General features: G+C 38.1%; 2 long non-coding RNA genes across 2 annotated transcripts in view; both read right to left on the bottom strand.

Annotated features, from left to right (window-relative positions):
* LOC114458373 (uncharacterized) overlaps positions 1 to 16,679 on the bottom strand; it is a 159,042-nt gene that overhangs the window by 48,322 nt on the left and 94,041 nt on the right. Inside the window, exon 2 of the long non-coding RNA XR_003673031.1 lies at positions 4,722 to 4,727. This is a non-coding gene — a long non-coding RNA (uncharacterized LOC114458373). The remainder of the gene's footprint in view (positions 1 to 4,721; positions 4,728 to 16,679) is intronic.
* On the bottom strand, positions 7,183 to 8,034 carry LOC114458370 (uncharacterized). Its single transcript, XR_003673028.1, has 3 exons — positions 7,987 to 8,034; positions 7,608 to 7,653; positions 7,183 to 7,319 (listed from the first exon to the last, which is right to left on the bottom strand). It is a non-coding gene; the product is annotated as an uncharacterized LOC114458370 (long non-coding RNA).

The following is a 16,679-nucleotide window of genomic DNA, read 5'->3' as shown; positions in this document are numbered from 1 at the left end:
CTTAACCCTGTGATCTATGTGTTTCTGTATCCCTGGTTCAGGAAATGTGTGAAATGTGTTTTTTCTCTTCAGATCCTGAAGTCTGGCTCCAGTGAGGCCAACATACTGTAAATCTTATAACAATTTGCTTATTTTGTTTATGTTTGGAAATTTGTCATGACTATGAAAGCATGGTGGAGTGAACTGACCTAAAAAAAAATAACTTATTGATATTTTTATGTAAAACTGATCTGAAGAACAATCAGAAGTTGCTGATGTAGAGACAAATGTGCATCAATCACATGGACAGCAAGTTGATTCCTGCAGAGTTCAACAAATGATAGAAATGATAAAACATACATGTTTCATATGTGAATAAAACACAAAGTGTTAAGTCAGTTAAAGTTAGGTAATAGTTTATTAGGAACATTCAAGTGAAGCAGGAAACTATCAAATGTGATCAGATCACACTTTACCTGTTGTTTACAATGTTACTTTTATAGATTTAAGAAATAAAAACTAACTGTGAAATAAAAGTGCTTGTGTCATAATTTCTGGGAAAACACCACATCACACAGCTGTTCATTAATGTATTGACTTGCAGTGAAATGTACAGATGAACAATATGATTAAACATTTCACAACAGTTTCATTTATCTCAGTATAAACCACCAGTAAAAACATTAGTTTTTTGGTGGAGGGGGGGCTTTAAACTCAATAAAGTCTGTACAGTACAGACTATAAGCTATAAAATAATTAATCCCACAATGAGGAACATTTATTATCATTGACAATGAAAAAAAAATTACACCTGTGTGCAGTTGGAAATATGATGTTGTGCAAAAATGTGAAAAAGTGTAAAGTGTGACTGACAATAAGAAGAGATAGAAAGAAAGGAAAACAATGCTTTGAAATAAAAATTAAAAAAAAATCATATTTAAATATGTATTAACTTAACTCAGTTAGCCTTATTGAGTGTGAGAGTAGACAGCACACTGGTGTGTAGAATGTAGTGCAGGGCTATTCAACTACATCTTGCTGTGGGCCATAATGTTGGAAGGCTATGGTTTGTGCGCCAGACATTCCTGACACAGTTGCTCTTTTTTTGCCTTTTCTGCACATGCTGTCTTAGGTCAACACTACCTGTAGTGCAATCTTTTTATGACAACAATGCATGTTTTTTTTGTTTTTTTTTGCAATTAAATAAACTAGTCCAGTGCCCGTCGGAAGTATGCATTTGTATAGTGGGAGGAGCTTAAGTAGAGTTGTCAATTAAGGACAAATGAGTATGTGTTTGAAGGTTGGATGTACAAAGAGGTGTTATAAAGGGGTTTATTTGTGGGTGCAAAGTAAAATAATGTGTGTAATTTACCTGGTTTAATTCTATGGGACATGAACATGATAAATGTGTTGGTTACCGCTAGATTCCATTTAGCTTCTGCACCTAAATGTAATTTCATACTCTCTCCACTAGATGGAGACAAAAACCACTGAATCCTTCTAGAATCCTTTCATTAACCATTAACCCTTTACATACCTGCACATTGGCTGTTTTGCTCCTTATTTGGGTTGTTTGAGCGAGTTAATATATTTTGATTCAATGTTTATTCTCAAACATATTTTTATACATCTGTACATATTAATGGTGTTAATATTATTTGTACATGATTGGTGATATTAATATTTGTTTTTTTTTTGGTTTCCTTTAAAGAACCACACACAATTATTTGTACCCTCACCATCATCCCTGCCAGTACACCAACTACAACAATAAATGCGCTGGTAACAACTTCTCCGTCCCCTTCTCTCTGACCCTGTCTAAGAAAACTGTCAGACCAGTATTATCCCTTTCAGAGTGTCCCACTCTATCACAGTCCTTTATTTTTGATTTATTGATGTATGTGTGTTGGTTGCTTTTTTTTTTATTGTGACCAGATAAAAGGAGATCTCCTCCAACAGTCTACCATGTGTCTCTCTGCATCATGCTACAACACACGACCACAACACAACGCAGAAATAAAAGTGACCCCAACTAGATGTATTTAACCCTAACACTGATTTATATTTAGGGTTTAGTGATGACGGCTCATTTTGACCCAGAGGACACGGGGTGCGTACATAAAATGATGAGACAAGAATTACAGCAATCAAGGAGTATAACAGCATAATAGCATTGTACTGGAACCCCAAGGTGCTCATTAATACAATTGTTAGGACTGACCATCATCTGGAACTTTAGGCCTTTGTCAAATGGCTCACAGTCCACCACACTGGCCACAGACATGTTATGGAAGACCACAGCCTGGTGACCGGTTAATATGGCCAGGTACAGCAAAATGTAACCGGTTAGGCTTCCAATTTTAGCATCAAGCACAACAATATTTCATATTTAAAATTCCATCTGCACTTGTGCTGTATACAGTACATACAGTGTCTGATGATGTTTGATTCATGGTGTCGACATTATTCTTATCACTGACCAGTTAGGCTTCCAATTTTAGCATCAAGCACAACAATATTTCATATTTAAAATTCCATTAACACATGTGCTGCTTGAAAGTTTTATTTTTGATATACAGTATATTTCAGAGGAAACATTAAGGACAACTGGACATCTTCCTTAATATTAGTTTATTGCCTTGATTAACAACGCTTTCCAGGTGCAGCAAAACATGTGTACATCAGTCTAAGTGGTATGTATGGTTTACACCGTAGTCGAATAAGTTCCTCGTTCACTTTGATGTGCTTGGATGCAAGAAAGAGGACTTTCCGACAATCTGGCCTTCAGGTTTGCTCCCTGTGGCATTCACAGTGTTCTGTATGTGCATAAGATTAGATGTTAATCGTGTTGATAAATGTGGAAACATGCTTACCCCGAATCACCAGCTAGCTTAGCTATCAGATGAGGGTCCAACCCAACGTTGTCCACCTGCCTCATGCGATAATGCTTCTTGGCTGTGGCAGTTGAATGGTTCATGTAGTCAGCAACCAGGGATTTTTCGACCTCTGTCAAAGATTTGGCTGCCCTCCAGAAGACACGATGTGCTGTCTGGCTGGTCACTGGCTTAAGTTTGTATCTAAAATCAGAGTTTAAACAGTTTATTAAAATGAGATGTATAAACACTTCTTATCTGGGGCATAAGACAGCTATGAGTAGAAGTCTATATGAGGTGAAATTAATCATGGTGGTTTGCTTACTTACTGTGCAGACGGTTCAGGTCATTGGAAGCATTGTAGATCGGCATCCCCGTCGTGGAGACGAAGAATCGCTCCTGACCCTCTGTGTCATCTCTCTTCCGCTTCTTGGAGTTGAGGAGTTGGGGCCGCACCCTGGTGTAATATGTATCAAACCACTTTGACAGAGGAAAATAGCAATAAAGATATAAGTTCTTGCTTTGAATAGGTTTGTCATAGGAAACTTGAACTTTTGAACTTGAACCTACCATCTCCTCCTCTCCTGAGTCAGGGGCAAATGTGGCCACCTGCTGAGCTGCCGTCTTGTGCTCCTTCAACGCCGATGACAGCGTTGCCACGTGTGTCCCGTTACCCTTAAAACCCACTCCTTTACCTGCAAATCAAGGGATAGCAATTGTTTGGTACAAAATGTTCAAAAGATATTAGAACCAATTAAGGACAAAAAAGAGCACAATAATACTCACAGTCATGTGCTCAACCACGCCAGGTCGCTGGAGGTGTCTTGGGATCTAGTGTTGTGGTGGTCAAGACCGGTCTTGGTCTCGAGACCGGTCTCGAGACCAAATTTTAAAGGTCTTGGTCTTGTCTCGGACTCTGAAGCATTTGACTCGGTCTTGTCCCGGACTCGGGATTTTCCGTCAAGACCGTTCGAGACCAGCACTAATTCCTGCTATTTTTAACCTTTTTTATAATGTGATAATAACACGGAGAAGAACGGGATAAAACAATCCTTTATTCATTATTTAATCCACCCCGTATAAGGACCACAACCTTCCTTAATGTGACTGTGTGTGTGTGTGTGTGTGTGTGTGTGTGTGTGTGTGTGTGTGTGTGTGTGTGTGTGTGTGTGTGTGTGGCTGCGGTGTCAGTTTGGACCGCGGAGCGCAAGGGAGAAATGAACTAATCACCGGTAAAAATCCCAGTAAAACTCCTGAAAACAATCACCAGTGAATAAATATTATCTCCCTGGTAAAGACAGTAGCTCTACCAACTGGTAAAATGATAAACTGGTGATATTACAGCCTGTGAAGGCTGGTAGGTGGACGCACTTACTCTGCTTCTGGGTCCTAGTGCCAGCCGAGCGGTGAAGCCTGTTCCTTTTACCGTGTTTACTGAGGTCCGTGTGTGTTAATAAGTCCTTGTGTTTCCCGTGTGAAAGTCTGCATGTTTTATGCATCTGTCCATCCACACTTTTCATTATATCCATGTCTTTTAAGGCTTTATTACATATATCGGCTGTAGTCCGGGCCGCCGCCATCTTTGATTATGTCGTCACCAGCGCGTCATCGCCGCGCATCACAGAATGAGTCAAATAACTGTAAAGAGGTCTTATATTAGTCTATTATCTTTTAAAGTGGTGTTTTTTTTTGTGTCTTTAGACTCCAATTACATGTATGTATACAATATGTTCCCCACAATATAAACAGGTTCACAATATAATTAATTTTTATAGTTTTCTGTTCCAGAATAATAATAATAATTCTCAACAAGAACTATTGATTAATTTGTCACATGACTGTTCCAGGGTTTGTTTTATTTAGTTTCACATCTACCTGTAGCTCTATGTTTTTTACACTGATGACAACTTGTTTGTAGTTTTATTTCAGAAAGTTTCACTTTTTACCAGTTACAGTTAGAAACCCTTTGTTAATTGAATATCCTAGTTATATACAGCAACCAAATTAAACTATATCAACTAAGTGAATTAATAAAAATAACCTGTTAAAGGCTTTTTCAAACTAAAAAATATCTTGTGAAATCTGTGACCTGTTAAACCTAAACAACAACTGAAAGAATCAGAATCAAGAATAATTATTTCTTGGCAGAAATGCTTTTAAACACTTGCTGTACATTCAGCTGACATAAAAATCTTGTTTTCAAATATGTAGAATAATTGTGAATTTATCAGTAGCAGTAGTAGTTTTAATATTTTTAGTTAATTTTTTGCAGGCACCTTTTTTGTCCGTCAAATGTATTTAAAATAAACTAAAATTAAAGAGAGATGTTATTTAAACTGTTGAACCTTGCCATAATTTTATTTATTTATATATTTTTTAAATTGAAAAAAAAAATGTTTATGGTCTTGGTCTTGGTCTCGGCTGTGTCTCGGTCCTTGGTCTTGACTCGGTCTTGGCTCCCGAAAGTCTTGGTCTTGTCTTGGTCTCGGTGCATTCTGGTCTCGGGCAAGTCTTGGTCTCAGATAGTGCGGTCTTGAACACAACACTATTGGGATCCACCACTGCCTGTAGATAGTTACCACAAAGCTGCACTCTGCCATCACCAGCACGGCGTTCTTATCTTCGAAGACCTTCCCGATAACGGCCAGGGAAGTCCTTCTTGGCCACCCTCAGCACTGTCCAGCATTCTGCTGGTGTCAGACTTTCCGGTGCAGTCAACAGGGAGTGCCTATGAGGAAAATAATAAAATGATTGATCATAACATTATCAGACACATTGCTCACTTATCTGTTCTGTATTCCAATTCACTGATATAATAGTTCAACGTACCTCCTCTGGGTAATCTCTTTGCTCACTTGCTTTGAGCAAACCTTCTGGCGCAACCCAATGAACTCCATAAAGCCCTTGCACTGCGCATGGAGCTCTGCATCATCACGACTGAGGCTGGTGTTTACAGTGTGGAAATAAGGAATCTGTTGGAGGAAGTGCAAGGATTGTAAGTATTTACATGTACTGAAGCAAAATACCACCATTGTCTACAAAAGTGTTGATATATGTGGAAAAACCTAAAAAAAAATGCTATTAACCTTTTCAAGCTCTTCAAGTAGTTCAGCTGTGTTTGCTTTGACAGCTTTGCATCACTGAGCTCACACATGTAGGCCCGAGGCTTCTCTCTCTCAATGACGAACCGCAGGGATGGTGTCTGTGGGTCAGCGTAGTAGAGGTACCTTGCGACGTGTCCACCTAAAAAAAGAAAACATGTTACATGACATTCTGATATTTGGATGCTTTTGGATAACTTTAGCAGATTTTGAACATATGGGGACTAATTTTGTCAATTGTGAAACATTTTTAGAATTATTGTGTTTTCACTCATTTCGCTAAAAGTCAGCACATATGATGTTTTCACAGCTTGAGTGAAAATGTAAGACCCATGGCATTACGGCTGTAACTTTGAAACATAATAATAATAATAATAACAACATGTATATGTATATAATATTTTGTATTTTATTTTTTCATTAAACTGTTGTTTAAAGAGGAAAACATGTTAAATGACATTCTGATATTGGGACTATATATATATATATATATATATATATATATATATATATATATATATTTCATGGTAGTCCTCACCTCCTGTTTAAGTTCTCGTGCAGAGCTCCTTCTCCAGGTATGTGCCAAGTCCTTTAGCAGAGGATGGTCCAGGGAGTGCTTCTGGTAGAGGCCTTTGTCTGCCATCAGCTTCCTGTTCTTTCTCTGCCACTGCATGTCTGGGACACTGTATTTTGGGAAATGCATTTTATATAAAAAGACCTGTTATGTTCCAGGTTGAAGAGACACAAGCAGGAAGATGATTCTTCTTGTAGTTCATATATCAAAGGAAACAAAGATGAAGGTAGGACTCACCATTGAAAGGTCTCTCCACTGCTCACAAAAGCAATGTCAGATGAAGGTTCGCTCTCCTCAGGCTCAGCACTCTGTGGTTGCTGTGTGGTTGATGGACCTGGAACTGGGTCGGGCAGAGTTGGAGGGATATCAACTCTGCCCGACCCAGAGTCGCTTGCAACTCCTCAATCATCCTATCAATGACAAAGAGAAGAAAGACACACGTTAATCCAGTGGACCTGAATAAGGTACGCATTGTTATGCACTATTTTTTATCTTTCATTAAAGCATTGTGTAAAATGATGTACACTATGTTTACTAGAGAGGAAACATGAACAATGGCTCTTCCACCCACCTTTTGAGGGGCTTTGCATCAGCCATGATCTGGCAAAGTCGGCCGTAGTTGAGATTCTGCCAGATACGAGGAGTGCGTGGGCCTCTTTCTTGGCCTTCTCCACCACTGCATTAATGGCTTCAGGTGTAGCATTCTTCATGCAGACACGGCGGAGATGAACGGACAGGGATTCGTTTGTTTTCAAGCAAACGGGGCAGAGGAGATAGTGTCTGTTGGGTTTCCTGAAAAGAGAAAGATACACTCAATGATTTCATTTCAACTGAGAGCAGATCTGTGTGAGAAGCCACAATACTCATACTAATGTACACTAATATTGACTAAATAATATCATTAACACTATTTCAAATTCAACATTTAAAGTAACATTGTTTCTTGTGTGTGTGACAGTCAAAGGGTTGACCTTCTATTTTGAAATAATTTCCTGCTAATTCTTGTTTCCTGGTGGTCTCCCTTCTTTGTTGCTACTCCTCAAGCCAGAGTAATAACATGTGTTATATTGATTCACTTACTTTGAGGAAGACATGTCTGGGAGATGACTCTGAGACAGGAGTAAACCTAAAAAGAGACAAATATGATTAGCTTCACAAGTCCAGGAGGAAAAATGTGTTTCCTGAGCAGAATGTGGGATGGAAAGGTTATTGTTAGAAGAATAATACAACTGAGAAAGAAGTGTGAGAGTAGCAGAGAACAAGAAGAACTATTAAAATAGCTTTGGTTTCTGGTGGATCTTCAGCCGGTTCTGTGATGAAGTCAATCCAAGCAGCAGAGATAACACCACGTCTGGAGAAAAAAAAAGCAAAATAAAATATTTACTCAAGCTGGTAAAACATCACATGTGCTGATAATAGCAAAATAAGTAAAACACAGTCCAAGAATCAAAAGTCTTACCTTGTTCAATCTGTATCCAGAGCAGCAGCAGGAGAAGAAGTGAAGCCTGCAGGAACAGAAGAGAATGAATGTTTGCTACTGAAACAATGATTCTAGGGTGTGATGTGGGAGGGGCCTAAAGGTGTTCTCTCACCTCATCAATTCTAACAAAAAGGAGGAGAGAGCTGTTTTAATCCCATCAACTAAAAGAATAACTTCATAGCAGCAAAAAAAACATTTAAATCAGTAGTTTTTAATCTTAGTGTTTATTTCATTTACCTGTAATTGTTTATCTTTGCAATAGTAATCCTGCTCAGTACGAGAGGAACCGCAGGTTCAGACATTTGGTGTGTTGTGCTTGGCTGAGGAGCCAATGTGCGAGGCTACCATCTGTGGGATTATGACTGAACGCCTCTAAGTCAGAATCCCGCCTAGACGTGATGATACCGGAGCGCCGCGGACCTTCGGTTGTCAGCTCATGAGCTGTTAGAGTCAGCAGTTATTGTGGCCTTTTTTAAATGTGTCTAGTGATGTATTCACATTTATTTGTGTTTGTAAGGAACCTGTTTACACTAAAGTTGTGAATTTTTTTATTTAGAGTTTTTATTTATCGTGATAAATACTAGAAATTATCATGATCATTTTTTTGTCAATATCGCCCATCTCTAGTACTAACTAGGGATGGGAACGACACGGGATTTGGGAAATCGATTGTCTAGGCCCATGTGTCGACTTTTTGTCGAATTGTCGGCCTTTTTTTTTTTTTTTTTTTTTTTAAAGAGCAGCAGCAATGCGGAGGGTGGAAAATAATCTATACTGTTTGTACTAGTTAATTTTAGTCTAAAAAACATGGCTCTAGTGTCCAATATTGACCATTAAAGCAGTAATAATAAAAACGAGAGAGAGAAATTTAAGATGTTTATTCAACAGCCTTACAAACACATAAGACGTACTTTTTGCCGTTTGGAATTTACAGAAATAAAACAGCCAGTTCATTTATTATTTAGTTTTGTAGGCTACATGTAGCCTAAACAAGTTATTTTTACAAATAAAAAAAAACAAACTAAATGAACATGTTTATCACTCGTGAAAATAAGCAACAATTAAAATCGAAAAACAGCGTGCCCATTTTTTTTTTAAACCACAGAAAAGGACGGAGCCTAACACCAACAACTCAGATCTCAGTGAAAATAAAATATATATAGGTATCTTACCATTTCGGCCTAATTTTTGTTTAAGAACAGAAGCATGTCTACATGTTTGGGTAGAAGGCGACTGCGGAGTCTATTCACGACCAGTCCTGCGGCTGAAAACACTCTTTCCGCCGGCACAGATGTGGCGGGGATGCAGAGGTAGGCTTTTGCCAGACGGCTCAGGTTTTTAAATCTGGACTCATTGAGAGACCACCAGAGCGCAGGATCCTGACTGGGTGATATTCCTTCTTCGTTTGTGTAACGTTCTATTTCAGAATGGTCAGATGTGACCGTGTCCCCCTTGAAATAGTCCTCTCCGAAGAATGAAACCATTGCATCCACCTGTTTAGAGCCCTTTTAGCGGGCCCGGACTCGTCATCATCAACGCGCGCACTATCACCTGAGACCGCACGGAGGCCGGACAAACAGATCTCTAACCTTTTCTTGCACAGCTTCCTTAACCTCCTTGGTCGTGAACTTTAGGTGTTTGTGACGTGGATCCAAAAAGGATGCGATGAAAGCTGCCTTCTTCGCGGTGCCGGTGTTTTCAGGTTCCATTCGAGAGGTGAGAGAGTCTGACACTCTTCTCTTGAATTCTGAGACTCTTGGAGACTCCCCCTCGTCCCGCTGCAGGTGCCTGACAAGGAAGCCATTATATTTTAATAGAATAATTCTCCATTTTTCCCCGCATATAGACACAAAATCATATAATCATTAAAAAAAAAAAAACACACACACACACACGCGCGCTCACCTGGAAAGCAGAGCAGCTGTAATCGGGTAAACGACTGACACCGACACTTTCTTTTTCACTGCACAGTGCGGTTGTGGCTGACTTCAGCGCACGTAAAACTGGAAGCAGTTCTTCCATGGTGTGCCAGTTGGCATCGGTGAGATCCAGGGTCCTGGCATCCGACAATTTGGTCACCTCTCGGTCGGACAGAACTGCTGCTATGGTCCAACGTTGCTCGAGCAGGCGTTCAAACATATCATGGATAGAGTTCCATCTTGTTTTTACATACTGGATGAGACGGTGAGGCTCCTAAAGTGTATCGCCTGCTTCTTCTTGAGCGCCTCAGACGCAACGGTGCTGTGATGAAAGTGCGAGACAAGACGACTTGCCCCGCCGACAACATTAGCTATCGAGTTCAATTTGAAGCCATCATTGACGGCTAGCTGCAACGTGTGTGCAAAGCATCGGTGTGACTCCCATTCCAGGTGGCGAGAGGTTGCCACAGTTACATTAGTAGCATTGTCGTGAACGCATGCTACAATTTTGTCGGCTATCCCCCAGTCCTCAGCTGCTGCTCCCAGAACATTCGCAAGATTTTCGGCGGTATGCCTCTCTGGCATGGCGCGTGTCTGCAGGAGAGCAGTTTTCATTTTCCAGTCCTCAAAATAGTGAGCCGTAACAGTCACGTACGACTCTGTAGTCAGAGCCGTCCATGCGTCTGTGGTGATGGCCAGGTGTTCTGCTGCACAGAGCGATTCACGGAGAGATGCAGCCTTATCTTCATACATTTTTTCCAAACGCACAGTCGTCGTTTTGCGACATGGCACTTGATAATCGGGCTCAAGAAAAGCCATTAATTCAGACCAGTGATCTTCTCTGCGCGGCTACTGTCCAGCTTTCGCACCCTGAAGGCGTCCATGCTGCTCTGTTTTAATGAAGATGGCATCGGGTGTTTTTTTCTCGAGGTGAGCCAGCATCCCTGACGTGGATGTGTGGAAAGCGTAGTCCTTGCCGCACAATTTGCACCTCACTACCTTATCATCAATTTTACTAAAACTCCCCCACACCTTGCTCCTGTTATGCGCTGCTGCCGCCATGTTGACTGTGTCTCCTGTAACCATGGTTACCACACACGTGTGTGTATTTGAATGAGGATCAAGCAGGGTCAAGTGGCGATCCCATTTAGAAAAAGTTGATTTGTTTTACTTAAAATATTTAATTTCATTATGGGAAAAGTGGCACTTTATGATGTGTATTTGAATAGAAAATGTAATAAATTAAAAGCCAAAAAATAAAAATGCAATCTGGAAATCCCACAAGCCCCGCCCCCTCGACATGTCGACACTCTATTTTTTTTTGTCGAGGGGAGCATGTGTCGAATGTCGGTCGTTTTGTCGACAAAAAGTCCCATCCCTAGTACTAACCACTAAAATAAAAACATTGCAATTGTATGAATTAATATTAATGCTTAAAAGAATAAATAAATTAAAAATATGAAAATGTTTATTTAGCAGAGATATTCCAACAATGCACAATATAAAATAAAATAGTTTAACCTGACCCCACTCATACATTAAATAATATTGTACAGGCCTATAACTGAGCTGTTGGAAGAGTCACATTAAATATTTTATCTAATTAAAACACAAAGTGCATTAAAGTTATTGATGAAAAATCAGCTTCTATTGGTTATATTATTTCTTTAGATGCACACACAGCTCTGTGTACATGTCTTTAACTCACTGGTTTACTTTTAATCCAATCAACAGATAATCTTTATAACGTGGACCATTTACAGTCGTGATAAAGTTCAGACGTGCACTGACAGCAGAGTTGTGGCACAAATATAACGCCATACGTGCCCTGCTTCAGATTGTTGTGTAGAGGTCCCACGGTACTACAGTGTTGATGTGACAGAAACATAAAACACACGTACTGATCCATCAACTCTGTTTAGAAAACTCTTCAGCTCTGTGAGTCCACGGACACGTTGGTCTGTTTCCAGACAAGCGCACGGTGTCTGCGCTGTTTACGTCATCACAAGATTGTTACAGCTTGTTTTACGTGTTCTTTTGTTGTAGTGAACGTGCACTGTGTGTTGATGCACTGATGCATATTCTGCTTGATTTAAAATGTAATCCCTCAAAATAATCACCGTTTTTATAAAAAAAAAACATGCAATGATTACACATTTTTTAATATACTGTCACAGATTACAGTTACATGTTTTTTGTATCCTGGTTACGTAACACTGTTACTCCTAATCCGTTACTCCCCAAGCCTGCTAATACATAGTGACTACAAGCAGGAATTGTGTGATCAGCTATCAACTCGTCAGCCTGGACATCCCTTGCTGTGGGCGGGTCTTTGATTTGTCTTTGCTTTTACCGACAGCTCAAGTGATGAAGTAAAAGCCAGGCCAGATGTTCAGCTGTGGGTCTCTCAGGACAGGGGTCTGCAACCTGTGGGGTCTGGAGCCTAATGTGGCTCTTTGACTCTATGCAATGGCTCCTTATAGCTTTAAAAAAACTATTGAAATAAATAGTTATTTTTTACAGAGGCTATTAATGATTAATGACAATTAAATCATGATATAACAATTTGTTAAACTAAAATAAATCACGTTGTGCAATGACTCAGCACCTTCCTACTTCACCTACTGCAACATCTACAGACTAGGGCTGGGTAAAAAAAATTGATTTAATCGATTTATCAAATTTGTAGATAAAAACAATTTTTAATTAGAAAATTTGAGTTTCAATTAATAGCTGTGCTTTGGTATCTGGTGACAAATTAAAAGAGCTAATAAATGTGTTTCACCATGTGGGGAAAATGTAATCAGAACAAGGTAATATTAACGTATAATAACGTTACAATTAATACATCTTGGGTTTTCCCCCTTTGTGTTGATTTGTCCATAATATCTGAAAAAATATATTTTTTAAAAACATGAATATTACAAGTTCAGTTAATCACATGAAAGTACATTATCTTACTCAGGGTTATATTACAAGATAAGTAGTTCATTTAACACTTTTAACCAAAGCAATGTACAGAATGAGCTTTTAGGGTCCTGCCTATGTTACGAGTCCCGGTCGGTGACCACGTTAACAAAGAGAATGTCTACAAAACACTGGAAAGTACATGAAGAGTGTAGGAGTAGGAACCACACAGCACCCATCTTTTACCAGATTGTGTATATTAATTCTCTTTGAAGCTCATTTACAATACATTTCAATGTCCAGTACAAACAATGACAAATTAAGTCAAAATAAAATGCAATTCTATATTTATTCATATTTTGTTATCCAAAACCATATGTAATTACTGCTTTTTTTTGTTTTTTTTCTCGTCTGCACATGCTGTCAAAGGTCAACACTACAAGAAGTGCAACCATTATGAGACAGCAATGTATGTATTGTGACCATCACCAGCCCTCCCTAAGGAAGGGTAAGAAACCATTTATTATAGGGAGGATATAAAAAGGGAGAGCAGTGTTACGCCTAAGTGGAGAGGGAGGGGACTGGCTGGATAACACAACACAATAAGCACAATATACACAACTACAACTTCACATGTCACTCTCACTTTAAAATAATCAACTCTTCCCGACCATTTCCAGCCTTGAGTCCCTCCTACCTGTTTCCTTCCCCCTCCACCTCCCCCATCACCCCCTCACCTAGGTGTATCACTGTCCTGATGGGCTGATGACGGTCACAATTATGCAATAAAATCAATTAATTTATTTAATTGCAATAACTAAACATGCATTGCTGTCTTAAAAAGATTACAGTTCTTGTAGTGTTGACCTTTGAGAGCATGTGCAAAAAAGAAAAAAGGAAAAAAAAAGAAACTTTGACAGGCTTTTATTTTGAAACTACACATCAGAATGTTTTGAAACTTATAGGGTCACATCATGAGGTTGTGTACTACAACCCTGAAGTGGAATGAGACTGTAATAACTGGGTGTTTAAAAAAAAAAAAAAAATAATAATTCAAAATCATATATAAGTCTCATATTTGAAACTTTGACAGGCTTTTATTTTGAAACTACACATCAGAATATTTTGAAACTTATAGGGTCACACCATGAGGTTGTGTACTACAACCCTGAAGTGGAATGACACTGTAATAACAGTTCGTTTTAAAAAAAAATAATAATTCAAAATCATATGTCATAAGTCTCATATTTGAAAGTTTGACAAGCTTTTATTTTGAAACTACACATCAGAATGTTTTGAAACTTATAGGGTCACATCATGAGGTTGTGTACTACAATCCTGAAGTGGAATGAGACTGTAATAACAGAGTGACTTCTTTAAAAATGAATTCAAAATCATATGTAATAAGTCTCATATTTGAAACTTTGGTGGCCTTTTATTTTGAAACTACACATCAGAATGTTTTGAAACTTATCAGGTCACATCATGAGGTTGTGTACTACAACCCTGAAGTGGAATGAGACTGTAATAACAGGGAGTTTTTAAAAAAAAAAAATGAATTCAAAATCATATGTAATAAGTCTCATATTTGAAAGTTTTACAAGCTTTTATTTTGAAACTACAAATCAGAATGTTTTAAAACTTATAGGGTCACAGATTGGGGTCGTGTACTACAACAAGGTGGATTATTATCAGTCTGAACTGAAGTTAGTTTGTCAAAACAGGGACTTTCATCTTAATGTGGATCTGAACTTGTGGGAACTATATGTGACTATATGCTTTTATTTTGAAATTCCACATCAGAAACTCCAGCTACTGTTTTTATTTTTATGTTGGACCAATTATACACACAGATGAAATGTCATTGCCTCAATCTTCTAAGGCTTCAATGTGATCAGAATTAAAATGGTAATATTTCTGTAAATAATCAATAAATTAATTACTTATATGCTCAATTAATTACTTAACTAATCACTTAATAAATTCATCCATCAATTAACAGACTGACTGATTGATTGAATCCGTGTGAAATTGCAGACTGCCTTCATAAGTCTCTGCTTTTATTTTGAAGTACGTCCTCCGACTGCATTACCGTAAAACCTTCAATAAACAGGCACCGTAAATTGTCTGGTGGCTAGAATGACCGAGGATTTCTGAGTGGAGGCTGGCTTGACCACAGTTAACATCTAATGTTTCTACAGTCCAGAGGAAGGACTTCCTCAGCATCACTGGAACTAAGTGGGAATTATCTCCAGGAGACACAAACATGACATGTTCACGTCTACAATGAGTTTCTAAGCTGAGCTCCTGCTAACAAGAACATGCTCACAGAACATGTGGATACAGTTCCATCACGTGACAAAGATAAGGACTGATTGGAATTTATCTCATCAATATCTCACCATCTAAAGAAGACACGAGCACAATCTCCACCTCTGTATAAACTACACAGCTGGTTTTATCATTAGAGTCTATCAAACCACGCTAACGGAATTCAGTCACCAGTTAAACACGGTCACCACTCAAACTATAACACCGGCTAGCTAGCGGGCTAAAGGCTAACCACGTGGCCTCGCTGTTTCTAGCCCATATTTAACAGTGAATAATAAGATGATCTGCTCCAGCTGTGTATGATAAACTACAGGAACTTTAGCAATGACTGTATCTTCATCATCACTAAGTCCATAAACAATAACATGATGAACACAGACAGGATGCTAACGTTAGCATCCTGTCTGTGTTCATGAAACCTCCACATCAGCCTAAATGCACTTTAAAACCATCAGAGGCTTTCAGTAAAACCATTAAAATAGTGTTTTTACTCTAAAACCATCAGTTAAACCATTAAAGTAGTGTTTTTACCTTCAGTCCTGACGGAAGGTGAACTTTAATCAGCTTCGGTGCTAAAGAAGTGATGTCTCCGTGTTCGCACAGTAAAAGATGGAGGAGGAGCTCGGAGACTACGTCACTTCCTACACTTGAAAAAAAAAAAAAAACTAATAATATTCTGCCATGATATTTTAAATGGAAACAACCGTAAGACATTTTGAAAATATTGTTATAGTATAAATGTAAATGTTTAACTGTTATGTGGTGTGTTTAATTGTTAATTGCAAAAAATTACCTAAAAAAACCCCTGATTTAGACGTTCACACCCGTAACATGCTTGTCAAGATGGATTCATCCATATACCAGCAGCAAATAACACGTTAATAAAATACTTATAGATACTAAAATAATATGATTATACTAATAGAAAATAAAACTAATAATAATAATAATAATAATAATAATAATAATAATAATAATAATGATAAAAGTTATTTATATTTGGTTTAAAAATTTAACACACTCCTTCAACTGGCAATGTTTGTTATTTCAATGATCAGATTTTTTAAAATTTTCTTAAAGGAACAACACACATTCATAAACGTTTCAGTAAAATTGTGATCGATAATTAATTAGAATTATGGCGTAATTATAATGGTAATTGTAATTTTAAAAATCTGTTGCTGTTGTAATTCCAATCAAATTGTAATTGGGTTCAGATAATTGACATTGTTATTGTAATTGGAATGAAAATTCTATAAAAATTGTCAATTACAATTGAACGCAAAACTGGGGAACCATGTTATAGTTCTATGTACAGTTCTACACATCTGTAATTAACAATTATTCAATTATATTTCATATCACAAAACTGCTGGTCACTGTAATAGTAAATTAATTGTAATTGAAAACGTAATTGCAACTGAAAAATGTTACCCTGGATGAAAGGTTCTCAACTGGTCTCACCCTGGGACCCACATTTTACCACAGTCAATAAATCGTGACCCACTTTTTTTT

This window comes from Gouania willdenowi, unplaced genomic scaffold (genome assembly GCF_900634775.1).
Source record: "Gouania willdenowi unplaced genomic scaffold, fGouWil2.1 scaffold_10_arrow_ctg1, whole genome shotgun sequence".
In the NCBI taxonomy this organism is placed as follows: domain Eukaryota; kingdom Metazoa; phylum Chordata; class Actinopteri; order Blenniiformes; family Gobiesocidae; genus Gouania; species Gouania willdenowi.
Note: the sequence above shows the minus strand (reverse complement) of the source record. Positions and strands in the feature narration are given on the sequence as shown.